The following is an 11,455-nucleotide window of genomic DNA, read 5'->3' as shown; positions in this document are numbered from 1 at the left end:
GGCACCACAACCTCCCCATTGACCCTGCCTTGAGTGTAACAGGGGGCGGTGCCCCAACCCCCCAATCGGCCCTACCCTGAGCGTGACTGAGGGTGGCATTGCAACCTCCCGATCCGCCCTGCTCTGTGCATGACAGGGGGCGGCGCCCCAACTCCCCAATCGGCCCTGCTCTGAGCCTGACCAGGGGCTGCACCTAGGGATTGGGCGTGCCCTCTGCCACCCGGGAGCAGGCCTAAGCCAGCAGGTTGTTATCTCCCGAGGGGTCCCAGACTGTGAGAGGACACTGGCTGGGCTGGGGCATCCCCTCCCCCCCCCCCCCGAGTGCACAAATTTTTGTGCACCGGGCCTCTAGTAGTACTATAAATGAAAAAGACACTAGGTTCCTTCCATTAGAAATATTGATTACAAACTGCCCAGTAATTTAATATTTCTTCCTACTCTGCTTTTGTAAAGATCACAAAGGAAATATCAAAGTTGACCATCTGTATTTTGCTTTAGTATACATGGGTAACCACGAGGAGGGTTCCACTCTGTACACGTACACATACACGCACGTGCATTTGTGTAGTACAAAAATATGATGACCACCTATCTTGCAAGCCTTCCTATTTTTTGTGGTCTCTCTTTAAAACGAAATAGTACCCCCTGGTGGACAGTAGATGTAAAAGCGGCTCCTTTAAGTTTACTCTATTTTGTCCAATTTTATAATTATCTATTTGCTTCAACTCTGTGTGAGGTAATCTTCATGCTCTCTGGTCACAAAAATAAGTAAGATGTAGTTTCTGTCCTCAAAGAACAGCAGTGTCATGAGGCTTCCAATGTGGGAATGGCCAAGGACATGCCTTCTGCCAATTGCCCAGCAGAGGACTTCCGCCCTAGAGGAGGGGTATGCATTAGCTGGGCTTTCCAGGGAGGCTACCTTGAGCCATGACTCTTGCCAGAGCAGACACCCTACAAGTTAGGAGCAGAAATGGTGGACCAGAGGTAACATCACAAACAATAGCACAGAAGTAAGAAAAAGCATTTGTGTGTGTGTGTGTGTGTGTGTGTGTGTGTGTGTGTTTTCAGAAAAGCAAGTAGTTTGTAGTCCTGTAACTTACAATTTGGGAAGAGGAAGAGACAGAAGATGAGCTGGCAAAACTACCCTGGACTGGTCACAGAGGGGCAGATGCCGTGCTAAAGAGATTGTGCTTTATTGACTTTTAAGTGGGGAGGGACAGAGTTAAGATTGAGTGGATCAGTGTTGGCAGAGAGGCGAGGAGGATGGATTTGAGATGGGGAGGAGAGTGTGCTGATCACGCTTCAGGTCCTATCAAGAGGGAGGGGCAGGGCTGAGGGAGGTTACAAGGAAGCCACCTGGTATTGGACGCACATTCTTAAAGGGATGTTTGATATCCTCTCCAAATGAGATTATGCATCCAGGCTCTGACAAACATTGTCAAGTTTGAAAGAAGACGATATCAAACAATTTTAAGCCTGTGTTCCTACATTAGTATTTCTTGTAACAAAGTCTGAAAATTCATGTCATAAGTTTCTCATGAATAGTACAGTGTTACTTATATTGAGATCATTATTCAACCTAAGTATTTAACATATACTTTATGGTTTATAACTGAGTTAGCTTTTTGTTTTTCACTTGTTAATATAGTGAAAGTCTCCCAAAATGAAAATATATGAGGCCTTTCTTAAGTTCTGGAAAAATCCAGCGAGACAGTGGTAAAAAGCAGAAGAGAATTGAAAATGATTTTGGAGGACAAATAACAGAGGGGGTGTGGATGAAATGTAAAGATGGGGTAGCCACTTGGCAGATGAAGGAGAAAGGAGGAATCCGAATAACCCCAGGTTCCTGCCTCAGTGACTCAGGGGTGGTGGTGGCACTTGCAACTGAGGCACACCATAACGAAGGAGGAGGCATTTTTATGTAGGAAAAAGAAATTGTTCCATTTTGGATATGTAGAATGTGAAGTTCTTGAGAGCAAGTCAAATGAATTTGTCTAGCCCACAGTTAGATATGTGAAACCAAAGCTCACAGAGAGATGTGGGGATTATCAGCACAGAGGGGTGTGATGAAAGCTACGAGGATGGTTGAGAAAACCTGAGGGGAGTGCTCAGTCTACAAAGAGCAATGGACTGAGAGTGCCCCCTTGTGACTCCTCCTGAGTTTGGAAGGTATTGTCATAAGGGCAAGGGGGTTCCTCATCATTCTTGGGAAAGCTGAGACACACAAAGCTATTGTGACTACACGAACGTTCGAAGAAAAGGGAAACTACAACTAAGATTAAGGGGAAGAATTTGAAAATCTATGCTAAATGGTTAAACCAAAATGTTTATCATAGAAGTAGTTTGAGTAGAAATATAGCAGAAAACAAGGATTCTTTGTGGAGAGGAGGGAAAATAATTGGAGAGCAGGAAATTTCATGGAAGATTAATGAAGCCGTGCCAGAATTCCCCTGTCAGATTTACAGCCTTGATTTAGCATCTCCTATCATTGCCAGAGGAGAGGCTAAACATAAACTTTCCATGACAGTTTAATGAAGAAAAATGAAGAATTTGGAACTAGCTCCATTTTCCTCTATTGCTAATAACTGAGCCAGTTTCTCAATATGGGCACACAGAGAAAGCATTTGTGGTGGGCTGAAAAAATGGCCCCCGAAGATATCCAGGTCCTAATCCTTGGAACTTGGGAAGGTTACCTTATATGACAAAATGGACGTTGCAGTCCTGCTTAAGTTAAAGATCTTGAGATGGAGAGATGATCATAGATTATCTGGGCGGGCCCTAAGTGCAATCCCAAGTATTCTACAAGGAAGGCAGAGGGAGACTTGAGGAATGGAAGAGAAGAAGGCCATGTGACATGGCAAAATTAGTCCATGGCCCTGCTGACCTTGGAGATGGAGAAAGGGGCCATGAGCCAAGGAATGCAAGGAATGGAACTCCGTAGAGGCTGGAACAGGCCAGGATAAGGACTCTTCCCCTAGAGCCTCCTGGGGACGCAGTCTGCCGCCACTGTGATTCCAGCCCAGGGAAACCGGGTTTGGACATCTGTCTCCAGAGCGGTAGGAGAATCAGTTTGTGTTGTTTTAAGCCATCAAGTTCATGGTAGTTTGTTAGGAAACTAAAACAGTATTTTAAACTTATAAAATAATTGCTCTAGACATCTCCCAAAATATTCTTTAAAAAGAAGAAAAGTCCTTAAGCACATACTGGAAAAAAAAATTTAAACGATTATTACAAAGTGCAAAATAAAGCCTCTAAAAAAGTATGCAAGTTCCAATTTTATTTTCTGGAGAAATGTGATAAATGAACTTTCACCTTCAACTATGAGAGTGGCATAGATCATAGACCATGGTAGCAAATTGAGTAGACTAACATTTGGTGCTTAGGATAGGCTAATGATTTTTCAGCCATTGGAAGTGATACATGAGTAAGTATATATTCATTTATGTAGCAGGCAGGATCACTTCCATCATGAAGTTTAGTCTGTGTGTGTGTTTTTTTAAGTGTCTGTCTCCTTTGGGTAGGGAGGGACTACTTTGTATTTTGCCATAAATGGAAGGGGTTGTCTGTGAGGTCATTAGAACCATGTTTCTGGATTTTCCAGTTTTACAGATCAGTAACCCAGGTTATCTAGCCTTCTCCATAATTCCTCCCTCTTCAGGTGACAGAGTAATTGCAGTGCTGTTACGACATGCAGTGTTCTGGGTGTTCAGAGGAATGGAGGTTGTGCTGGCCCTGTAGTGTGAGTTCTGGCAGGGATTGGAAAGATCTCACCATCTTCTTCTTTCTTAACTGCTGTTATCTGCCTGATCCAGAACTCCAGCCTCTTGGGGGGGGGACTAAAAATCATGCCAGTAGTCAGACAGACACATACATATGTACACAAACTCTTTATATGTCATGCAGTGTAAGAGTCGGACTGAAGATTTTATGAAAACAGTCAGGGTTATATATATTTCCGAGGTTCTAGAGTCACAACAAATTTCTATGCCTCAGAAATATTTTCTACCTAAAAGGAAATATCAGAGCATTTGCTTAGAGAGCTAACACCTGATTAATGAAATAGATGAGTGTATATGAGTATTCATTGTTTTGCTTTTTCAATTTTCTGAGGGTTTGACATGTTACACAATGTGGAGAAGAATTAAGATGAGGGGATGTAATGAATTTCTGAAATGCATTAGATCCATAGATGTAAAAGTGTCACTATTACTTATCTAGTTTGATTATTGAGAGGCACCCAGATCATATATAGACTACTAAGGAAACTTCATTTGAAGAGAAGAGAAAAAATTCTCTATGGCTGAAGGAATGGGGATTCCAATATTCTAATAGAGTATGTAGGTTGTGATACATATCAACTAAACACTCATTCAAATCTTTGTATGTTGTTGCATTACTTTTTAAATTCTGTTAGTCTAATTAAACAGATCTACACTGTGGATGATAAAGATATAATTCAAGAGTCCATGCCAATGGGCATGTTGGATTGAGGCCACTTATTGTAATGGATAACAATAATTATTGAAGATAAAAATTTTAAAATATGAATGTCTTTATAAAGGAGAACATAAATTATGATATCCATCAATGAATGATAAGGCCTTACAATGCTAAAAATGATATGGAAAATGAAGTGTGCTTGCAGAAATACATCATAGCCACCTTTTGTTCTTTCTGGTACAAAATCCATCCTGTCATCCGCAGAAGAACATTCACAGTTGCAATTTAGCTCAGTTTTCAAGAGAAAAGCCTTCCTAATGTATTAATAGTATGAACTGGCAATAAACATCTTTACTGTGCTCTTATTTTTTTCATGAACGCTAAGATTTAAAAGTCCTGGGACTATACTGACATCTAGAGGAAATTGTTTTAAACATCACTTATTTTCAGTGGTTTTCATAGCTTGGGGTAGATGAATTTTCCATCTTTGGGGCTTATTTATAATGCTTTATTTTTTCCTTCATTTCTAAGCAAATTTTGAATTTAGTTTCTATAGAAGTCTCACAATAAAATGTATATATAGCCTAATGTAGAGAAAAGAGAAGGAAGCATTAAAAAATTTCACCCATTAATGAAATAAAAATTCATATCAAGATTAACTGTCCTTGTCCTTTAGTAAGAATAAACTGTTGCAGATTCCATAGTTTCTTTGTGATTTATTCACTGGAATATAACCAGATTTTTGAATAGAATTTTTTAAATTTTATTTTTTTATTGTTGACAGTATTACAGATGTCCCCCATTTCCCCACCACAAAATTTGTTTTTGTGTTTTTAAAGTATGTATTATGCAGCTTATTTGAAGGAATAAAGTTTGTAATGGGACAAAATTATAATATTATATACGTATGCCTAACAGTTAGGACTCATTGTTCTACATCTACCCATGCTTTAAGAATTTACTTATGTGTTTTGAATATAAATTGGAGAATCAGTTAATGAAATGGATTTCCTTTTAATTTGGAAAACTAGATGTACATAGTCTGATTCCATCTTAAATATATGTTCTTTAAGAATTTAAACAGAAACATCGCAGTCACGGAACAGGGCCTGGTAAACATATTGAGAAGAGTTTTAGCCTTTCGGTGGTAAAGGGGCACAAATGCAGCATGAGTCTCAGAGAGGGAGATCTATTTTGAGATTGCCTGACAGAGCTGTGGAAGCACAAAAGAGGCAGACGGTGCAGCCACAAATGAGGCTTCTGACAGGAAACCTTGCCAAACCCAGGAGCTCCCATAGCTATTTGCATAAGTGCTCGCGAAGTTCCTCAGCCGATCTGGCCCTGCACCCCAGACGCGAGAAAGCAGATGAGGCAGCAGATGACCGTTTACACTGCCAGGGTGTGTGAACCAGCGAACATCCCTCACATTACTCACTAAGTAATGAGGAGGGGCCTTAGCTGTGTTCCACAATTCAGATGGGCCTGCCAGTTGGCCCCTGGGCTTCATTCTGTGTGATCCATACACAGCAGAGACACTCAGGAGGCAATGCAAATGCATCAGCAGACAGCACGGAGGTCCCAGCAGCAGCAGGCGAGGTACTGCCTATGCAACAGGGCGTGATGACAGATAATTAGCTGTGACATGCCCCTCGATGGCAGTGGGATGAGCGCGTTCTGTTGGAAACCGGTGTGCAACATGGCATCATGAACCACAAGATTTAACTTTGGAGCATAAATTCCTTTTTGCCAAACCATTTTTTTTTTTGAAGGAGGTTGTTAGAAAGAGTTAAATTTTCATACGATCCTAGGAATGAAAGTTAAATTTATTAAGCACTTACTATATTTCAGGCATTGGGGGGATATACTTGCCACAAACCGTTATTTTTAATATTCTAAAATTCCCTATATTATAAGAACTGTCTTTATTTCACAGACAAGAAAGCTGAAGTTTAAAGTGGTAATGCAACTCTCTCAAGAGACATTGCCAATAAGAGGAGAGACCTGAAGCCAGCCCAGGGCTGTTTGATTGCCAAGTTGACCCTATAATGCTGCATCTCGTAAACAGATGTTGACTTTTTTTTTTTTAAAGGAAATTTGATAGACAGTTCTTCGCCCTTTCCCCCTACTTTTTGGTTTTATTGGCTTTACTAAATTCGAGTTAAATAAGTTTCTCTTACGTTTTTGATGTTTTTATGTCATACAATTTTCATTTATTTTCTGAAGTGTTGGATTAGTTATTTTTAAAAATTACTCTAAAGAACTGTGTTGGAACGATTGGAGCAATTTAATATGGACGATATATTAGGAAGTGATATTGTACCCATATTACATTTCTTGAAAGTGACAATTGTGTTGTGGTTGTGTAAGAGAATGCCATTTCATTAGGAGACCCATGAAAATAGGGACAAAGGATCATGATGTCTCCTATTTAATTTCGATCTCGTTGAGGAGAAATCTTAATATGTACATAATTTTTTGGGAAATGGAGTGACAAAGGAAATGTGCAAAATATTGACAAGTGGTAAATTTAGGTGCATTGTATGTGGGAAATCATTATATTCTTGAAACTATTCTATAAATTGGACTATTTTCAAAGTAATACGAATTGTTACTATTTTTAGCCTCCTGTTAGGCCAGTTTTTATTTGAAAGCTGTAGGGGTACATTTACAAAGTTACCCATGACTTTCATTACTTGTAGTCTCAGTGACTGAAGGGAGCTGATTCCCATAGCTGGCTAGCCCCTTCGCCAATGTCACAACCTATCAGTGTCTTTGGTACTGGCATCATCTATTATATGCGAAATCCTTCGGGTGATATGCCACTCATTCTTCATGTTGTGGCCCAGAGGGGCCTGATGATAAGTGATTGTGATGAAGGAGGACAATGCCTACAGGAGAGTTCTAGTCAATATGGAAATACGTTTTTGTTATTATTATTTGGTTGGGAATTGAAGCCATGTGATGATTACTAATCTCACAAGCTATTTTTCCCCCCAAAATAAAAAAAAAATGCATTTCTTCTGCTTGCAAAGATCATATGAACATTTTTAAACCAGATGAGGAATAGCAGATGTCTTCACTGTTCATTTCAGGAGGCATTTGATGCTCATAATCAACATTTTGAAATACGTTCAAAGCTGCCATCTTGTGGTAATATTCTATTCCATTTTTAGCAGATGTATTGATACAAGCCTCGCTAAATCTGAAGACTAGAAGGAAAGAATGTTGCAGAAATGCATTTTAGGACATGCCCAAAGCCTGTGTTTTGAAACCTACAAAAAGAATGTATAGTCTACTTAATTGATTAGTAACTGGTCTTACTCATTTTACTAACAGTTTCTGTTCAAAAGCCATAACAGATTTTATTCATTGTCCTCTCTTTCCCTATTTCCCAAATTAAAAGTCTAAAGATTCCTATTTTTGTTAAATATTTTTTTATTGTTTCAGAGAGGAAGAGAGAGATAGAAACATCAGTGATGACAGAGAATCATTGATCGGCTGCCTCTTGCAAGCCCTATACTGGAGCCCACAACCTGGGCATGTGCCCTGACTGGGAATCCAACTATAACCTCCTGGTTCATAGTAGATGCTCAACCCCTGAGCCATGTTGGCTGGGCTAAAGATTCCTATTTTATAGCAGAAAATTTTAAGAATAAACTTCTGCTTAGTGACCTAAATTCTGCAATCAATCATTCTTTACTGAGATTTTCAGGAGTCACTCTCTTCTTTAAAATTTCCTTCTCAAAAGCCAAGGTTCGTGAAGAACTATAGGGATCCTCTGTCCCAGTCCTCTCCACACACAAATACACTTCCAGATACAGTAATTTTCAGCTCTTCAAGTTGATTCTTCGAATTCTGCCTCTTTATTTCTAAATTATGTATTTAAACTTTTATTTCTTGTCTTAAAAAATCAGAGGTAGCATTTTTAACATTCTGTTATGGATGATGAGGACTTGGCTTTTATCATAGCCCTTCGTATTAACTTTTCCAGCAGTTTACCTATCTTCCAGGTTTCAACTAAATTTTCGCTTCTTCAGCTAATGTTCTCTAGTCACCCATCTAAATTAGATACCTTCCGTCATGTTTAAGGAGAGCATGCTGTGTTTCTTTCATACCACTATAATTATTACATATCTTGATGGCTTGTTCATTTGTTGTGGCAGTCTCCAAGTTAATCTCAAATTAAGTCTCTTCTATTCCTCACTATTAGATTTTGATTTTATTCAGAATAGTAACCAACCAATCAACAACAACAACAACAAAAAACAACCCTTCAGTTTTTAATATTCCTTTGCCATGAGATATAGGAAGAATTCTTGGGAGGATATGTATTTCTGAATAAAAGGAAATTTTCTGCCCAGCATAGATATATATCTGGAGACGCAGCGACCATTTATACATCCCTGACAGTATACATAAAAAGAGTGGTGATGGAGAAAAGGTAGAAAGAGACTGAGTCCTTGAAGGCATCATTGTGCTGCCTTACCTACCTTGGACTCTCTCAAACTCTCTAGCTTTTGAGAAAATAATGCATCTCTAATAGAGTACATTGGTGTTTTCATTCACTCTCATTTGATATGAAGCTCTGTGAGGCCAGGAGTGCTAGGAAACTTGTTTATCCTTGTAGCATTGCATCAGGTCTTCTTAACCTCAGCATTATTGACATTTGGGTTGGATAATTTTTTGATGAGAGGTGGGCTGTGTAGTCCATTGTAAGATCTTTAGCAGCACCCCTGGCCTCTGCCCAGTAGATGCCAGGAGCAGCCCCACCTTCAAGATTCTCCTGGGGGTAAATTGTCCTCCAGTTGAGGATCATTGCCTTAGACCAGTGGTCGGCAAACGCATTAGTCAACAGAGCCAGATATCAACAGTACAGCGATTGAAATTTCTTTTGAGAGCCAAATTTTTTCAACTTAAACTATATAGGTAGGTACATTGTTATTAACTTAATTAGGGTACTCCTAACCTGGCCTTTGCTAAAAACGTCCTCAATCTGATTGAGGTACGTTCGCTGAGGTCGACCCCTTCCAACTCTCCCATCCACACTCGTCTTGTATACTTGTTTCAGATAGACGAGTGTGGATGGGAGAGTTGGAAGGGGTTGACCTCAGGAACGTACCTCAAAACTATGTACCTCCCCCGTGCTTCGTGTCCCGTGGCCCGCCTGCACCGCGTCTCCCGTCGCCCCACTGACCACCGACACCCCCACTTCTTCTAACGCCACTTCTTCAAAATAGACTCACCCAAGCCAAAAACCAACTTCTGCACATGGGCCACAAAGTTTCAATCGCACTGTTTGTGCGCCCGCACGTGGTATTTTGTGGAAGAGCCACACTCAAGGGGCCAAAGAGTCACATGTGGCTCGTGAGCCGCCATTTGCCGACCACTGCCTTAGACTATGGGGCTCAGTGCTCAGGATACAGGGGTCAATAGATGTTGACTATATTGACAAAATTATTAATTAGTTGGATGTGAGGACTGAAAGGGATGATAGAAGTCAATGGTGACTTTCAAGTTTCTCTCTTGGGCTAGTAATTGTAACATTGTATCATTTAAAAGATGAAGAGGCACATTCCAATTTATCAGTGTTCCCCTTAAACTGTGGCCTTAAAGTTGAACAAATGCTCCACCTGTGACTCAAACTTTATAAATTTTTGTTTCTGTATTAATGAACCACATCATGTTAGCTCCTGCATAGTTCTCCCCACCCCCTTATTCAATTGCTTAGCATTTTCTCTCATTGTAGGGAGCGGCTATAGGGTTAAGCCTCGAACTGACCTGTTGGCAAAGCCACAAACAAGTCCCAGCTTAGAGGGCACAGTCCTCTTAGCATAATTAGGCTTGACCTTATGAAGCTCCCTAGATCTTACCTGGGTAGCTAATGGGCTGAGGGAGATGCAACAAGAACAAAAACAAGTGAAACTCACAAGAACATTGTAACTATGGTGACCACTACCTTGTTTACCTCTGGCTATAAAATAAAGGCTCAGCTTGCTGTCTGGATCTCTCTGTATGGCCTCAGCCAGGCACAGGCGATCCACCTAGACCCAGCTTATTCTCTTTGTCTGTCTTTCTACATCCTTTGCTGCCCCCCCCCTCAGGCTCACCGAACCCTTGGCTGAGCTGGCACAGCACACCTCGTTATTGGTGTCATTGCACTATTGGCTTATATTGAACTTGAAATCCACTAAAATCTCCTGGTTGTTTTGTAAAGAATCCTGCTAATTCTTATTTTCCTCTTCCCTTTAATTTTGCAGTTGTGATTTGGAAGGGGCCAGTTTCTGACATTTTTTCTTTTAAACTTAATCTATTTCATATCAGGCTCTGTTGTGTGTGTGTGTGTGTGTGTGTGTGTGTGTGTGTATATATATTTCTGTTTCACATTAGCTCTCTCTGTCAACTGGATGTCCCATTGGTTGGTTGGTTAATAAAAATTTTGACTAGTAAATGGCAAAGACCAAAATACTTGATATTATTGGATATTCAAGGAATTATCTCTGAACAAATACCTCATAACCAAATATTGGAACACTTATTTTAATAACCCAAAGCTTCTTTCCCCATGCATTAAATTTTAAACATCACATGGAACTGTAAATGAGCACTATCTCGGAAATCTGCTTCTAGGAATGAAGACAGACTAACTTCAGAGGACAGTACAGGCAGGTGCAGTCAGGCATTTTTACTCACTCTGTTTAGACTAGTAAGCTTAGCGCAATTGTTGGCATTGGCATGCAGTGGGTGCTTATGCAATAGGAAAGAATGGGTTTAAGTGGTGTGGAATGTGCTTTCCAATGAGCACTTAATATTAACAATTGTATTTACTATCTATATCTATATATATAAATGGCTAATATGCAAAGTGTCCCCTTGGAGTTTGATCACTCGCTATGACGTGCGCTGACCACCAGTGGTTGGTGCGGAACAAAGGAAGGCCCCTGCCGGCAGCCAGAAGGCCTCAATCAGCTCTGATCGCCGGCCAGGCCTAGGGATTCTACCTGTGCACGAATTTTGT

Source organism: Myotis yumanensis, unplaced genomic scaffold (assembly GCF_028538775.1).
Source record: "Myotis yumanensis isolate MYYU_CA2020_CCGP unplaced genomic scaffold, mMyoYum1.0.hap1 SCAF_12, whole genome shotgun sequence".
Classification (NCBI taxonomy): Eukaryota; Metazoa; Chordata; class Mammalia; order Chiroptera; family Vespertilionidae; genus Myotis; species Myotis yumanensis.
This window is presented reverse-complemented; position numbering follows the sequence as displayed.